The sequence below is a fragment of the Coenobita brevimanus genome, chromosome 20, assembly GCF_032717465.1.
Source record: "Coenobita brevimanus isolate Jiangsu-jjx chromosome 20, ASM3271746v2, whole genome shotgun sequence".
Lineage (NCBI taxonomy): Eukaryota > Metazoa > Arthropoda > Malacostraca > Decapoda > Coenobitidae > Coenobita > Coenobita brevimanus.
In genome coordinates, this window is record NC_136973.1 from 15,438,587 (window position 1) to 15,455,834 (window position 17,248).

Below are 17,248 nucleotides of genomic sequence, written 5' to 3' on the forward strand. Positions count from 1 at the left end.
CTCTGCTTTTACTCGTTCTTCCTTCCCAGACTCTCCCTTTCGCACCCTTTTCACCTCCTTCCAAAACATTTTCTTATTCTGTTGAAAATTCTCTGTCAGCCGCCTACCCCACCTCTCACCTGCTGCCACTTTAGCATAATGCACAGCCCTTCTCGCTCTATTCCTCTTCTCCTTATACCTTTCATATGACATCTCATCCTTCCTCTGCAGCCACACTTCATATGCACGTCTCTTCTCAGCCACAGCCATACTTACTTCCTCGCACCACCATTCACTTCCTTTTCTTACACCACCACCCACACGTCTCACACCACACACCTCTTCTGCATGCCCCACCACAGCACTCTTAAACAACTGCCATTCCTCCTCCACGCTGCCATTTTCCCGATCTTTCAATGCGTTCCATTCATGTTTCAATTTCTCCTGATACTCTATCTTTTTCTCTCTTTTATCCAAGTCACTCACTTTCAAAACCTCCCTGCCACACCTAACCCTCCTAGCTCTCACCCATCTCTTACCTACTCTTAACTTTCCCTCCACCAGGTAGTGGTCAGACATACCTCCACCCTCCCCTCTCAGAACTCTCACATCCAACAATCTTCCTATTACATTCCTAGACACAACCACATAGTCCATCAAAGCTCTATCAACAACCCTTCCACCCTCCTGTCTCACCCATGTATACTTATAAATATCTTTCTTCTCAAACAGCGTATTCCCAATCACCATCTCTCGCTCAACACACATCGCTATCATTCGTTCCCCATTTTCACATCTTCCAGGCACACCATGCATACCAACTATGCTTCAACTGCTACATTTCCCACTCTAGCATTCAAATCTCCCATCATTACCACATTCACATTCGCTCCAAAACTCTGCAGACACTCATCAACATCATATTTAGATGGCTGACGAAAAGTATAAAAATCTGCTGAGAGAGAGAGTACAACGGTTATAGATGCGCGTATCAAGGTGGTTCAGCCTGAGTGAGGGTGGGGGTACTGTCTTATTGGTCAGCCGCCGCAACTGATGCACGTATTTGTTGCCCCACTGTCTCCAAATGTTTTTTGTTTACCTAAATGAGGTATTTGCACAACATTTTCTTACAACGGTGATGGTAATATGACTTCCTGATGGTGTTTTGACTTGATGTTTTAACATTATGACTGCCTTGAGGTGCTTCTGCTGTGTGATCTTACCACGGTGATGATAATATGAATGCCTGATGGTATTTTGATTGTGCAGGCTTATGACGGTGGCGATATGATAACTGCGTGTCAGTGTCAATGACTTTATGTATGGCTTTGGTTTATAAGTGGTTTTATTACAGTTCCAGATACAATTATGGCCTCATCAGCGAAGATACGTCAATATGACGAGGCTACATTCAGTATGGATTCACTACTGTCGTTAAAAACGGTTGTAAACTTTAAGTGCGTTATATGTCAATAAATTTAATCACTGGAGAGCATGAAACCAATCTTTCTCAAGCGACATTTGAATACAGTACTTGTAATAAAATCTGAAAAGTAAGAATGTTGCCTTCTTCAGGCACAAGGCAGAGGGACTGAAGTGGGCACGCTTTGATCGTTTGGGACAGTTCAGTCAACAAAATAAATCTGCGTTACGTGCATCGTACATGGTATCACCGAGAATTACACAAGAAAAAAAAAAAACATTACAGAGAAGTTAATCGTCCCTTCCCGTAAAGATATTGTATAACCTGCTGTGTTACTGAATGTGATGCCAAGCACAAGGCCACATCAGGACCCCTCTAAAATGATACTGTTCATTGGCGAATATTAGAGTCTGAAGATATCAAACATGTGATAATGAAATAAAAGAGGCATCTTTGGGCAAATTTGCAATGCAGCTTAATGAATCAACTGACGTGGCTGCTTGTGCCCAACTCCCGGTGTTTGTACGAAACATCAGTGGTGGAGACTTCAAGGAGGATTTTTTGTTCTGTCATTTATTGGAGTCAACCACAAGTGAAAACATTTTCCATAAAGACTCAAGATTTTTAGAGGCTTAAGGATTTTCTTGGAATACTATATGTGAGCACCAGCAATGCTTGCCCGTCGATCGGTGTTTCGAGGAAGAGAAAATGAAGCGAATCCTGAAACAAGGCATCTTCGCTGCATGCTTCGTATATATGCTCAAGGCATCTAAAACTCTCCCACAAGAGTTTACATTAGTACTTGATGTGAACATAGTAAATACCATCAAGTGTCTGAAATAACTGACTCTTCCACCTACTTTCCCATGAGTCTGAGGCAGATGAACAAGTGTTACTCTTTCACATCGAGGTTCACTGGTTGCCACGGGGGAATGTGGTATCAAGAGTAGAGTCACTGAAAAAGGAGCTTCTCGAATTCTTCAAACGTGACAACAAGACAAAGTCTCTTGAGATCACCAAGAAATTGTCAAACATCCGATGGCTCCAGAAGCTGGCCAAGTTGAAGAACATATTCTTACGTCTAAACTCGCTAAACTCTCCAAGATCTTTTTATCACAGTGATTGATTTTATGAACAAACAAAGATCATTCAATTTGAAGCTGGAACTGTGAGAAGGGAAGGTCAGTAACTAAAATCTTAGCATTTTTCAACACTTTAGCGAGGCACTTGATAAAGCAAGGGCACTTGAAAACTATAATTGGTGCACCTTGTGCAAACACATCTTTCTTTCCTGTGAATGGACTCCCAGTATTAATTTCCTGAACTGAGCCAGTTGGAAGCAAAACCTAGTCATGGTTAATGTCCACCTCCTCTCAGATGGCATTCAATAAGATTTCCAAGAGTTGATGAACGACGTTGTTGCAAAAGATGCATTTGAAACACTTCCCAGGCCAAGTTGTGGTTTAAAATAATGAACTTTACGCTGCTGTAGCTGTTGTTGCGGTGAAGTCTTTTCTGATGTTCCCTAGTACTTACTTATGTGAGTGAGGTTTTTCAACGCTGTTGCACACGAAAACTAAACACCGAGCACTGCTTAATGCTGAGCGGGGGGGACACAGTCTGGCCGCACTGTGGAGTGGTACTACCATTCTGCAGCCAGGTTGTGTTAGGAAGAATTCTGCCACCGTATTCCTTGTGTGTCGGAAAGGGCAACTAAAAGGGGCGGGGTGAGGGGACTAGGGACCCCCTCCTCGTATTTTTAGTTCCTACGATGAATCACGAAATAGAAAGGTAAGGGGGACTGAGTTATCCCCGTACCCTGAAGATTGGGTCTATGAATGTGCGAGGATGTAGTACGATTAAGGCTAAAAAGGAGGAGATTGGGAGAATGTGAGAAAAAAGTTGGATGTGTTAGCTTTGAGTGAAACAACAATGAAAAAGAAAGGAGAGTATAAGTTTGGAAGTGTGCTGATAGAGGAAGGGCGAGAGAAGGTGTGGCTTTGTTAGTGAGTCCGGAAGAGCAGCAATGTGTAACTGAATGGAAGGAGGTGTCATCGAGACTGATGTAAATGAAAGCGAAATTTCAGTGTGAATTGTGGGTATTTGTGAGTGCATATGGGCCTGGTAGTGAAAGGGATGCAGAAGAGAGGAAGTCTCTCTGGAATGATGTTGATGAGTGTTTGCAGAGTTTTGGAGCAAATGTGAATGTGGTAATAATGGGAGCTCTGAATGCTAGAGTGGGAAATGTAGCAATTGAAGGTGTAGTTGGTATGCATGGTGTGCCTGGAAGAAATGAAAATGGGGAACGAATGATAGGGATGTGTGTTGGGTGAGAGATGGTGATTGGAAATACTTTGTTTGAGAAGAAAGATATTTATAAGTATACTGTATATGGGTGACACAGGAGGGTGGAAGGGTTGTTGATAGAGCATTGATGGACTATGTGGTTGTGTCTAGGAATGTAAGAGGAAGACTGTTGGATGTGAGAGTTTTCAGAGGGGAGGGTGGAGGTATGTCTGACCACTACCTGGTGGAGGGAAAGTTGAGAGTAGGTAAGAGATGGGTGAGAACTAGGAGAGTTAGGTGTGGCTGGGAGGTTTTGAAAGTGAGTGAGTTGGATAAAAGAGAGAAAATTATGAAGTGTCAGGAGAAGTTGAAAGATGAGTGGAACGCTGTGAAAGATCAGGAAAATGGCAGTGTGGAGGAGAAATGGCAGTTGTTTAAGAGTGCTGTGGTGGGGCATGCGGAAGAGGTGTGTGGTGTGAGACGAGTTGGTGGTGGTCTAAGAAAGGGAAGTGAATGATGGTGCGAGGAAGTAAGTATGGCTGTGGCTGAGAAGAGACGTGCATATGAAGTCTGGCTGCAGAGGAGGGATGAGGTGTCAAATGAGAGGTATAAGGAAAAGAGGAATAGGGCGAGAAGGGCTGTGCGTGATGCTAAAGTGGCAGCAGAGAGGTGGGGTAGGCCGTTGACTGAGAATTTTCAACAGAATAAGAAGTTGAGAGGCGGAAGAGAGAGTTATATGTAGAAAGATAGAGGTGAAAAGATTAGTAAGAGAGAGTAAGAAGAGAGTGGATGAGGAATTTGGAAGGAATTTGAGTGTAAAGTGGAGGGACTGTAAGAAAATGTTCTGGAGAGTGGTGAAAAGAGTACGACAGGGTGGAAGTTAAGTTAGCAGGGGAGTGAAAGATAAAAATGGTAGATTACTAGTGGAGAAGGGAGAAAAAGTGAGCAGATGGAGAGAACACTTTAAGGAATTGTTGAACGTAGAGGATGGAAGTAATGCGAGTATAAGTGGCTGGGGAATGGCTGGGAGAAGGAGGGAGGTGAGAAGACAGGAAGAAATCAGTAGGATAGAAGTTGTGGAAGCAATGAAGAAAGTTAAATCGGGGAAAGCCCCAGGAATTGATGGAGTGTGTGGTGAAATGCTGAAGCATGGGGGAGAGATAGTAGTAGAATGGATGTGGAAGATGTGCAGATTGGCCTGGGAGGAAGGTAGAGTCCCGAAGGATTGGAAGTCAGGTATAATTATTCCTTGTACAAAGGAAAAGGGGAAAAAGAAGTGTGTGGTAATCATAGGGGCATTTGTCTTCTTAGTATAATAGGAAAAGTGTATGATAGGATACTTATAGACAGAGTTAGAGAAAGAACAGAGAAATTAGTTGGAGAAGAACAGGGAGGCTTTAGGAAGGGAAGAGGTTGTGTATATCAGATATTCATTCTTAGATATTTAGTGGAAAAGTTTCTAGAGAAGGGAAAGAAGTTGTATGCGGCTTTCATGGATTTGGAGAAAGCATATGACAGGGTGGATAGACAAGGATTGTGGAAAGTGTTAAGAATATATGGAGTAGATGGGATGTTGCTGAATGCTGTGAAGAGTATGTACGATGGTGAGATGGCTGCAGTGCGTGTGGATGGTGAACTAAGTGAATTTTTCTCTTTGAAAGTTGGTTTGAAACAGGGATGTGTCATGTCTCCATGGTTGTTCAATCTGTACATGGATGGGGTAATAAAAGAGGTACAAGGTAGGGTAGTGGATGTTGGAGTGGCCCTGGTGAGAGAGGATAGTGTTTGGAAACTCCCTGTACTGTTGTTTGCAGATGATACTGTGTTGTTGAGTGAAGACGAAAGGGAGCTGCAAGGCTTGGTGGATGAGTTTGAAAGAGTGTGTAAGAAACGGAATCTAAAGGTGAATGTAGGGAAGAGTAAAGTGATGGTCTTTAAGAGAGGTGAAGTTAGTGAATGTACAGAGAGGTTGGATGGTGAGGAATTGGAAAATGTGAGTACGTTTAAGTACTTGGGTAGTGTGATGAGTATTGATGGAGGTTTGGAGGGTGAAGTGCTTGAAAGGGTACAGCAGGGAAGAAAGGTTGCTGGTCCTTTGAAAGCAGTGATAAGAAACAGGGAAGTGAGCATGGAAGTGAAAAAGTTACTACATGACAGTATTGTGATACCAACTCTAACGTACGGAAGCGAAGCTTGGACATTGTTGGAAGGACACAAGTCAAGAATGAGAGCAGTGGAAATGAGTTATTTAAGAGGAGCCTGTGGAGTCACGTGGAGAGACAGGCTGACAAATGAGGATATAAAGGAGCGTTGTGGTGTTGATGTGGATGTGATAGGAAGCGTTATGAGGAACACACTGAGGTGGTTTGGCCATGTGGAGAGGATGGAGGGTGAAAGACTAACGAAGAGAGTGTATGTGAGTGAGGTGGAGGGGGGAAGAGGGAGGGGGAGGCCGAGGATGAGATGGAGGGATGGGGTAGATAGGTATATGAGAAAGGGGTGTGTGAGTTGGGAGCAGGGCAGTGAAATGACGGGGGACAGGGCGACTTGGAGGCGATTTGTTTGTGGACACCCCAAACGGGATTGAGGCGTCTGGCAATAGATAGATAGATAGAATAAGCAAATGTTTTGGAAGGAGGTGAAAATGGTGCGAAAGGGAGGGTCTGGGAAGGAAGAGCGAGTAAAAGCAGACGATGGAAGGATGTTAGTTGAGATGGATGCAATCAGGAAGAGAAGAGCGGAGTATTTTGAGAGATTGTTAAATGTAGAGGAGGAAAGAGAGGCTGAGATTGTGGCAGATGAGAGGATGCAAGGAATAAATGTGTTGGGAGAGCTGAGTGATTCTTTGATCACAATGGAGGAAGTGCAGGAAGCAGTAAAGGAGATGAAAACAGGGAAAGCTGCAGGTATGGAAGGGTATGCTGTGGATTGCCTGAAAGATGGTGGAGCGACTATAGCTGAGTGGTTAGTAAGATCGTTGAATGAGTGTTCTGTGAGAAGTATGGTGCTCACTGACTGGGCAAGTACGTGTGTGGTTCCGTTGTATAAAGGTAATATGAATGTACAAGCTTTGGGGGTATAAGTCTGTTGAGTGTTGTAGGTAAGGTGTATGGCAGAGTGTTGATTAAGAAGAGTTAGAGAGGGTGCAGAGGGAGTGATTAGTGTCGAGCAGTGTGTGGCTTTAGGAGAGGCAGTGGATGCGTGGATCAGATGTTTGCTGTGAGACAGGTGTGTGAGAGGTATTTAACGAAAGGTAAGGATGTGTTTTGGGCGTTCAGTCATTTAGAGAAAGCGTATGATAGAATTAATAGGGAGGCTTTGTGGACTGTTTTACGATTGTATGGACTTAATGGTAGGTTACTAAAAGGAGTGAAAAGTTTTTATGTAAATAATAGAGCGTGTGTAAGAGTTGGAAATACTGTGACTGATTGGCTTCCCGTGAGACTGGGGCTGTGGCAGGGATGTGTGATGCAGCTTTGGTTGTTTAATATTAATATGGATGATGTTGGAGGTGAATGCAAGAGTGTTAGGTGCAGGTTTGAGTCAGGTGAATGCTGATAATAGAGAGTGGAATCTGAATCAGCTGCTGTTTGCAGATGATACTGCACTGGTGGCTGATTCAGAGAAGATATTGAGACAGTTGGCAGAGGAGTTTGGAAGAGTGTGTGAAAGGAGGATTTTGAAAGTAAATAAGAATGAAATGTACAAGGTTGGTAGATGGCAGGAGGATGACTATAGTTTTGAATGGCGAGTTGTTTGAGGTGGAAGAATGTTTTACGTATTTGGGATCACATGTTGTTATGGATGGAAGGATAGATGCAGAAATGAAATTTAGAGTGAATGAAGTAGGAAAGGTGCCAAGAAAAGTAATAAAAAAAAAATGTTTAGATTTCGTTCGCTTAGAATGGATGTAAAAAGATGACTGTATGAGGGTGTTGTGGTACTGACTCCGTTATATGGGGCTGAAACATGGAATATGGGTGCAGCAGAGAGGAAAAGTTTGAATGTAATGGAGATGAGGTGTCTGAGGAGTATGTGTGGAGTGACGAGTATATTAAGTGAAAAATCATGAAGTGCGAAGGAGAACTGGAGTTCTGCGGGAGATGTCTGATCGAGTTGAGCAGAGTGTTGCGATGGTCTGGGCATATGGAGAGAATGGATGATGAACAATTGGCGAAAAAGATAACTGGATCGGTTGTGAGAGGTGTACGGCTGAGAGGAAGACCACGAATTGGATGGATGGACAGTGAGAAAAGAGCTTTGCATGCGAGAGGGATGTCTTTTGAGCAAGGAAGAGTGGCAGTGCTTGATAGAAATAAATGGAGAGAAGTTGTGAATGAATGAATGATGACGCAGCTCCGAGGGGAAATTCTCCCACATTTGATTTGATCAGCCAATCACGTCAGGTGCGGGTACAGGGATAGGTCCATTTTCATGTGGCAGGGGTAAACCAGCTCTACTGTCGAGCCCTTCTGCAGATGTTGTTGATTGCATTGTGCAGTTTACCCTCGTGCGGTGTGGTGTGATGAGAATCTGTCTCTTTATCCCTTAGGGCTAAGATGCGAATATGTGTGTGTGTGTGTGTGTGTGTGTGTGTGTGTGTGTGTGTGTGTGTGTGTATGTGTGTGTCTGTGTGTGTGTGTGGATGAGTAAATTGGGAGTGTGTCGCTCTGTCTCGGCTATCTCCCTTTTTGGGGAGAAGCGCCTAGGTATATAGAGATGACATTCGAATAGGTCCAATAATTCTCGAACTGATATACTTGTTTGCACAAAACAAGCACAGCCTTCACAGTTGTTGTCATACTTATTTTTTTTTATGTAAGGAAGAAAGAACCAAAGACCAGGAGCTCACAAATTGTCCCCTAAAAGAAAAAATAAAAACATGGTAACTATCTATCTATCTATATACCTAGGCTGCTTCCCCATGGAAAGGGAGGTAGCCGAGACAGGACGACACAGACCCCATTTACTCATCCATTCAAACACAGTCAATCGCATCTTAGCCCCAAAGGGGAGAAGGGACAGATACTCACCGCACCACACCACGCATGGGTCAACTGTGCAGTGCAATCAGTGACATCCGCAGCAGGGTCCGACAGCAGAGCTGGTTTACCCCTGCCACATCATAATAGACCCATCCCCTTACTCGCACCTGACCTGACTAGCTAATCAAACCAAATGCGGGAGAATATCCCCTCAGGGCTGAGTTATCATTTATTCATTCACAATTCCTCTCCATTTATTTCTGTCACGCACAGCCACTCTTCCTTGCTCAATAGACATCCCTCTCGCATCCAGTGCTCTCTTCACACTGTCCATCCATCCTATTCGTGGTCTCCCTCTCAGCCTTACACCTCTCACATCAAATCTAGTTATTTTTTTCACCAATCGCTCATTATCCATTCTCTCCATATGCCCAAACCATCGCAACACCCTCTGCTCAACTCTACCAGCCATCTCCCAAACAACTCCAGTTCTCCTTCGCACTTCATCATTTCGCACTCGATCCATACGCAACACTCCACACATACTCCTCAGACACCTCATCTCCATTACATTCAAACTTTTCCTCTCTGCTACACCCATATTCCATGTTTCAGCCCCATATAACGCAGTCGGTACCACAACACCCTCATACAGCCTTCTCTTTACATCCATTCCAAGCAAACGACATCTAAACACTTTTCATTTCTCCCAGCACCTTTCCTACTTCATTTATTCTAAACTTCACTTCTGCATCTATTCTTCCTTCCATAGCAACATGCCACCCTAAATATTTAAAACACTCCACCTCCTCAAGCAACTCACCATTCAAAACTATATTCATCCCCCTAACATCTACCAACCTAGTACACTTCATCACTTTACTCTTATTCTCATTTACTTTCAATTTCCTCCTTTCACACACCCTTCCAAACTCCTCTACCAACTGCCTCAATCTCTCCTCTGAATCAGCCACCAGTGCAGTATCATCTGCAAATAGCAGCTGCTTAAGATTCCACTCTCCACCATCGACATTGACCAGACTCAGACCTCCACCTAAAACACTTGCATTCACCTCTCTTACAACTCCATCCATATAAATATTAAACAACCAAGGTGACATCACACATCCCTGTTGCAGCCCCACTCTCACGGGAAACCAATCACTCACAGCATTTCCCACTCTTACACACGCTCTACTATTTACATAAAAACTTTTCACCCCTTTTAGTAACCTACCATCAAGTCCATACAATCTTAAAACAGTCCACAAAGCCTCCCTATCAATTCTGTCATACGCTTTCTCTAAATCCATGAATGCCCAAAACACATCCTTGCCTTTCGTTAAATACTTTTCACACACTTGTCTCACAGCAAACACCTGATCCACGCATCCCCTCCCTCTCCTAAAGCCACACTGCTCATCACCAAGTACTCCCTCTGTACCCTCTCTAACTCTCATAATTAACACTCTACCATACACCTTACCTACAATGCTCAACAGACTTATACCCCTAAAGCTAGTACATTCATACTTATCACCCTTGCCATTATACAATGGGACCACACAAGTACTTGCCCAGTCAATTGGCACCATACCTTTCACAAAGCACACATTCAACAATCTTACTAACCAGTCAACAATAGTCACTCCACCACTCTTCAGGCATTCAGCAGCACACCCATCCATATCTGCAGCTTTCCCTGTTTTCATCTCCTTTACTGCCTTCTCCACTTCCTCCTTCGTGATCAAAGAATCATTCAACTCTCCCAACACATTTATTCCTTGCACCCTTCCATCTGCCACAATCTCAGCTACCCTTCATTTAACAATTTTTCAAAATACTCTGCCCATCTCTTCCTTACTGCATCAGTCTCAATTAACATCCTTCCATCCTCTGCTTTTATTCGCTCTTCCTTCCCCGACTCTCCCTTTTGCACCCTTTTCACCTCCTTCCAAAACATTTTCTTATTCTGTTGAAAATTCTCAGTCATCTGCCTACCCCACGTCTCATCTGCTGCCACTTTAGCATCACACACAGTCCTTCTCGCCCTATTCCTCTTTTCCTTATACCTCTCATATGACACCTCATCCTTCCTCTGCAGCCACACTTCATATGCACGTCTCTTCTCTGCCACAGCCGTACTTGCTTCCTCGCACCACCATTCACTTTATTTTCTTACACCACCACCCACACGTCTCACACCACACACCTCTTCTGCATGCCCCACCACAGCACTCTTGAACAACTGCCATTTCTCCTCCACATTGCCATTTTCCTGATCTTTCACTGCATTCCACTCATCTTTCAATTTCCCCTGATACTCTATCATTTTCTCTCTTTTATCCAACTCACTTTCAAAACCTCCCTGCCACACCTAACCCTCCTAGCTCTCACCCATCTCATACCTACTCTTAACTTTCCCTCCACCAGGTAGTGGTCAGACATACCTCCACCCTCCCCTCTCAGAACTCTCACATCCAACAATCTTCCTATTACATTCCTAGACACAACCACATAGTCCATCAAAGCTCTTTCAACAACCCTTCCACCCTCCTGTCTCACCCATGTATACTTATAAATATCTTTCTTCTCAAACAGCATATTTCCAATCACCATCTCTCGCTCAACACACATCCCTATCATTCGTTCCCCATTTTCATTTCTTCCAGGCACACCATGCATACCAACTACGCCTTCAACTGCTACATTTCCCACTCTAGCATTCAGATCTCCCATTATTACCACATTCACATTCGCTTCAAAACTCTGCAGACACTCATCAACATCATTCCAGAAAGACTCCCTCTCTTCTTCATCCCTTTCACTACCAGGCCCATATGCACTCACAAACACCCACAACTCCCGTTCAAATTTCGCTTTCACCCACATCAGTCTCGATGACACCTCTTTCCATTCAATCACACACTGCTGTACTTCCGGACTCACTAACAAAGCCACACCTTCTCTCGCCCTTCCTCTATCTACACCAGACAATCTTCCAGTCACACTTCCAAACATAGACTCACCCTTCCCTTTCATCTTCGTTTCACTCAAAGCTAACACATCCAACTTTCTTCTCACAAACATTCTCCCAATCTCCTCCCTTTTAGCCTCAATCGTACTACATCCACGCACATTCATAGACCCAATCTTCAGGGTACGGGGATAACTCAATCCCCCATCCCTTTCTCTGGCCTGCCTCTTTTTAGGAACTAAATAAACAGAGGAGGGGGTCCCTAGTCCCCTCACCCCGCCCCTTTTAGTCGCCTTTTACGACACGCAGGGAATACGGTGGCAGTATTCTTCCTAACACAGCCTGGCCGCGTAGTAGTATTACCACCCCATAATGCGGCCAGATTGTGTCCCACCCCGCCATAGGGGGTACACACTGCGTTTGAAAGACTGTAGACATAGGCAATAGGAAATACAGACAAAGGGGGACAGTTACCTAGTTGACAAGTTCCATGCATGAATAACTGGGAGTAAAGTTAACTCTTGCATTACAGAGTAGGACAAAAAAGAGATGAATTTGTTGCTAGACGGGTGCTACTAGCCCGCCGTAGTGGTGCACGGATGCAAGCAGAAAGTTCAGAGGAGCACTGACCATTGAAGTAGCGACAGAAAAGAGATAACGATGCAAAATGCGGCGAAGACACAGAGGTTGAAGAGGCCAGTAAGGATAGAAGAGTTCATGAGATGAAAAGCCTTTGACTCCACTTTGTTGAGAAGTGCTGTATGTGGGAAGCCTCCCCTCACGTAAGATTTGTACTCTATACAGGGGCAAATAAAACCCGTGTATAAGTCAACAACTGTGACGGGGTGAAGAAGGTACAAAGTCTTCTTAACACACCTAATCTCATGGAAGATTATACAGAAAAAGGTAATATGATCTTTCCAAGAAAAATTTCAAAAACCAGAAACCCTAAGTATGTTTAAAGATTATGCAAGATTGAGTTAGATATTGTTAAAAGTTAGTGGGAACTCTGACGGAAGATTTTGTTGGGTTGATAGATGTAAGAACTGAGTTTTTGATGCATTAAAACAAGGGGACTTTTACCCAAGTAAGAGATATATATGAGCCAAGTTAGAAATTAGGTGTGCCATAGCTTCATCCCTTGTTTGTTGACGTAACTGCTGAAATCGATGCTGCAGAAAGTGAATGGAAAGGTGAATGGAGGCGTCATCAGTGTGTGACTGGATAGGGTTAGATGTACAGTTTAGAAGGTTGTTTAATAAAAGGAAGAGAGTTAGTAATAGGACAGAGCCCTGAGGAAGACCACTGTTGATAGCTCTAGGAGAAGAACGGTGGCCATTTACAACAGCCACTACAGAATGACCAGAATGGAAGCCATAGATGAAGGCACCGATAGAAAGATAGAAACCATAAGAGGACAGTGTGGAAATTAAAGACATGCCAGACTCGATCAAAAGCCTTTGAGATGTCAAGTGCAATGGTAAAGCTTTCGCTAGAGTCCCAAAAGAGGATTACCAGGATTCTGAAAGGTAGAGGAGATCACCAGTGGACCATCCCCGGCGGAACCCATACTGACGACCAGAACGAAGGTTGTGATAGGAATGATGCTTTAAAATTTCTTGTTAAGAATAGACTCGAAAACTTTTGAAACACAAGATGTTAAAGCAATTGGGCGATAGTTAGGGGAATGGGAATGGTCACCCTTCTTTGGGATAGGCTGAATGAGAGCAAACTTCCAGCAAGAAGGAAAGGTACAAATTGATAAACAAAGGCAAAACAGTTTACCTAGGCAGGGTGTAAGCACAGAAGCACAGTTGTTGAGGACAAAAGGAGGAACCCTATCAGGCCCAAATGCCTTGTTATTATTGAGGCCAGTGATGGGAGAATATACATCAGTTGAAGACATTTTGATGTCAGCCAAGAGGAAGTCAGAGGGGGGAAGTGATGGAGGAACAGCACCGGACTCGTCTAAGGTGGAACTGGAAAAGAAAGTGTGAGGAAAGAGTTCTGTTTTATCACTAGAAAAAATAACTGCAGAGTTATCAGAATGGAAAAGAGGAGGGAAGGATGATGAGATGAAGCTGTTAGAAAGGTTGTTTTGGCAAGTTGCAAGAAGGAGCGGGAAGAATTTGAGTTGGAGAATTCAGAGCATTTAGTACGAATGAAATTATTTTGCAGCAAAACGAAGAACAAGCTTAGCACAATATTATTCTGGGCAGAAACATAAATGAGATGAGATTCAGGGATGTGTTGGCTCTGGCACCTTTTGTGGGCCTTGTCCTTGTGGACTGCATTAGAACAACTGTGATTAAACTTTTTTTTTTTTTTTTTGCATTTAATCACAGGATGTGAGAAAGCAATGTATGCTTCCATGCCCGAGAGAATAACCTCCATAGTGCACAGTGCAAACTCAGATGGTTGTCGGCCATGGAAGCAGTAACCATTTCGTGGAAAATCAAAGAAAAAGTGCCTCCCAATCAGCAGCTCCAAAGAGCTACAACTGTCGAATCTTGGGAGGGTCCATAGGCCTTACTGGAGTGATAGGACAGGTTAAGATGATAAGGTTGTGATCGGTGTAAGCCAAAAGAGAGGAAAGATGAACAGCGTTGTCAGAATTATTAGTTGTAAGGAAGAGGTCAAATACATTATAACTCTCTCCAAGGCAGTCAGGGGTATGAGTAGGGTGCTGTAAAACCTGTTCTAGGTCATTTAAGGATAGAAACGATGTAGGCTTGTTTACAAGGTGGATCAGTGAAAGGAGCAGAGAGTCAGAGGTGGTGGTGAACATTGAAATCTCCTAGAATGGAGATTTCAGAGAAAGGAGAAATTGATAGTATGTGTTCCATCTTAGAAGTAAGATGGTCAAAGAATGTAGTCAATAGAATTAGGGGATAAGTAAACAGCACAGATATACATAGTCAGAGAATGACAGGAAAGCTGACACCAGAGAATAGAGAATTCTGAAGTTCCAAGTTCAGGAAGATAAGAGTAAGATATGTTATTGCATACATATACACAACAGCCACCTTTGGCTTATAAATGAGTATGGAGAAAGGAGAATACAGAGAAGGGCTTGTTATCAGTCGTCTCAGGCAGTTAAGTCTCAATGAAGAGGAGAAGGTGAGGTTTAGAGGAGGAGAGATGGTGCTCAACAGAGAGAGTGTTAGAGAAAAGGCCGCTAGTGTTACAGAAATGAAGAAAGTGAGTCAGGCAGTGGTTCCAGGCATCTCGCTGGGTCGTCACTGGGAGAGACGTGGATGGTGGGGGCTTTGATGCCCCTCCCCCCCACGGGAAGTCGGGACTCCAAGGCTTGGTGATAGGTCGCCATTTTTAGTAAAATTTTGAATAGGAAGTGTACTGTGTAATGTGCATGTAGTTTGGTGTTGTACCATTGTTCACTGAAATATTCTTAATATACTCGTTTTACCATTCTATATTCACTATCCTCACAATCAGCACAACTTCAGTGTCCGGATATAATTCATCCAGTGAAATATACACTCCTGAACCAGTGTCTGGCAACCCTCGATCTCAGACCGTGTCTGGAGTGAAGACGTTGTCAGGGTCTCATACCGAGAGAAAATATGTTGTCCAGTGTCGAGGTGGTTGTTCAATGCTCTGTTAGACCAGAAGGATAAGTGTCATCGTAAACTGTTTCAGACTAAGCTTCCAACATCTAACAAAACACGACGTAAAAGTTCTCTCGTCGGTGGCAAACTCTGGACACGACTTGGCAGTGAAAAGACTCCATTTTCGGTCAATAACTACACTTCAGCATCTTGAAAGGGTAAAGAACTGATAGGATTTTGTGAGCCATATAACCCCCCATTGAATTACTAATATTCCCCCCCCCCCCTCCTCAGCATAGAAACACTGAATGAGATCTTGGATGTTTACTTGCCTCACGTAACAACGCAGCAATCATGCCATTCCATGTTCCATTTGGCAGCCTTAGCCCAAACGCACCATCTTCTGGGGTCACAAGCGTCATCCTGAATGAAGTAGGCTAGATGATATTTGAATTTAGTTTAAAGCAGACTTTACTGAACCAGCATAAGACCCACTGACGTGTAAAAACACCCACGCTAATACTACTACACCAGTCCTTCAGGAGACAGCTGTAGCATGTGTTCAGTATGGTTGGCATGTGTTAGCACTGAAGTGGTGACATGTGGAGATGTATGATAGTAGGAAGACTTCTGGGCCTCAGGGAACAGGTTGTTAAGCCTATGCCCAGAGTCGAACACATAAATAATGGAACAAAATTTAAAAAGAGGTGATCATGTTCAAATAGTCATAGAAAAGTGTGCACAGTTGATTAGAAAAAAGTGTACATGAACTCCTCCTATATGAGGAAGTTTTTGTTTGTGCAGTTTAGTTCCTGCTACAGTCAGATGACTGTATTTAGTGTAAGGCAGAGATTTGATAGAGAAGCAGTTAGACACTAGGCCTGTGCTCTCGACCATATTTACCAGTAAAGTGCATTTGTGAGCATGTGATGAGCGAGGGAGCGTCATGTTATAGCAGTTTCCCTCTTGATATAAAATTATAGGCAGAATCTCTGATATTTAAGTGCTAGAGTTAATGCCAGAAACACAGCATTACGACAGAAAATCATTTTTAATTAGATTTTGTCACTGAGGACCTCACCGATTGGAGCGAAGACTCCCTTGGAAAACTCGAGATTCTAAGGGGTTCTTATGCCTTTATGGGCGAGTTTTTAACTGATGACAAATTAATTGATTGAATGTATCACATGCAGAATTTCAACTGTACTTCACATACGAGTAAAATTATTAGCTTCTGCTTAGTGTGACGGTCAGGCCTGGTCGGGCCGGGCCACTTGTTTCCAGACTTAACTGAGAGTAAACATTGATTTGCTGTCGTAAATCAGATTTTTTTTTTTTTTTTTTAATGAAAAGAACTAGACAAGGGATGATTCTGCACTCCTTTTCCTGATCTTTCTGAAAAATAAAAAAATGGTTATAAGATGTAGTAATTTTCGTCTTGTAACAAAGAATTAGTTACAAAGCTAAACCAGGGGACACAAGAAGATTCGACAGCCTTCTTGTCCTTCCTGCAGATCAAAACCTTACGACAGGGAAATGATCGTAAGCACATTTTGTATCTCAGTCCAGGAAATGTGTTGCAGAGTGAGAACTACGTGATTATAATAGGAGTGCAAGTACATTTTACCCACGTAAAGTTGATGTACTCAGCGATGATCTCCATCAAGGTCAGCATGGGATTTTCTACAATGGTCTGCTTCCCACCAGGGGCATTAGGGTCGTCAACCATCCGGACAAAGGTGGGCAGCACCACATTGGACACCCGCAGATGTGGCCTGTGTGGCATTCTGGGAGGAGGGAGAGGAAGACTGAGATTATGGCTGGTGTGAGGAAGATAGATTATGGCTGGTTTGAAGAAGACCGATATTATGGCCGGTTTGAAGAAGACTGGGATTATGGCGGGTTTCTTGCTACCTAATAAGACTGCGCCACTCATACAACTTGAAAGCTACATCATGCTGGCATGAAATTCACTGAGTGTTATTTATGCAGTAGGAGCAAGTCTCCTTGGTTACATGTAAAGTTAACA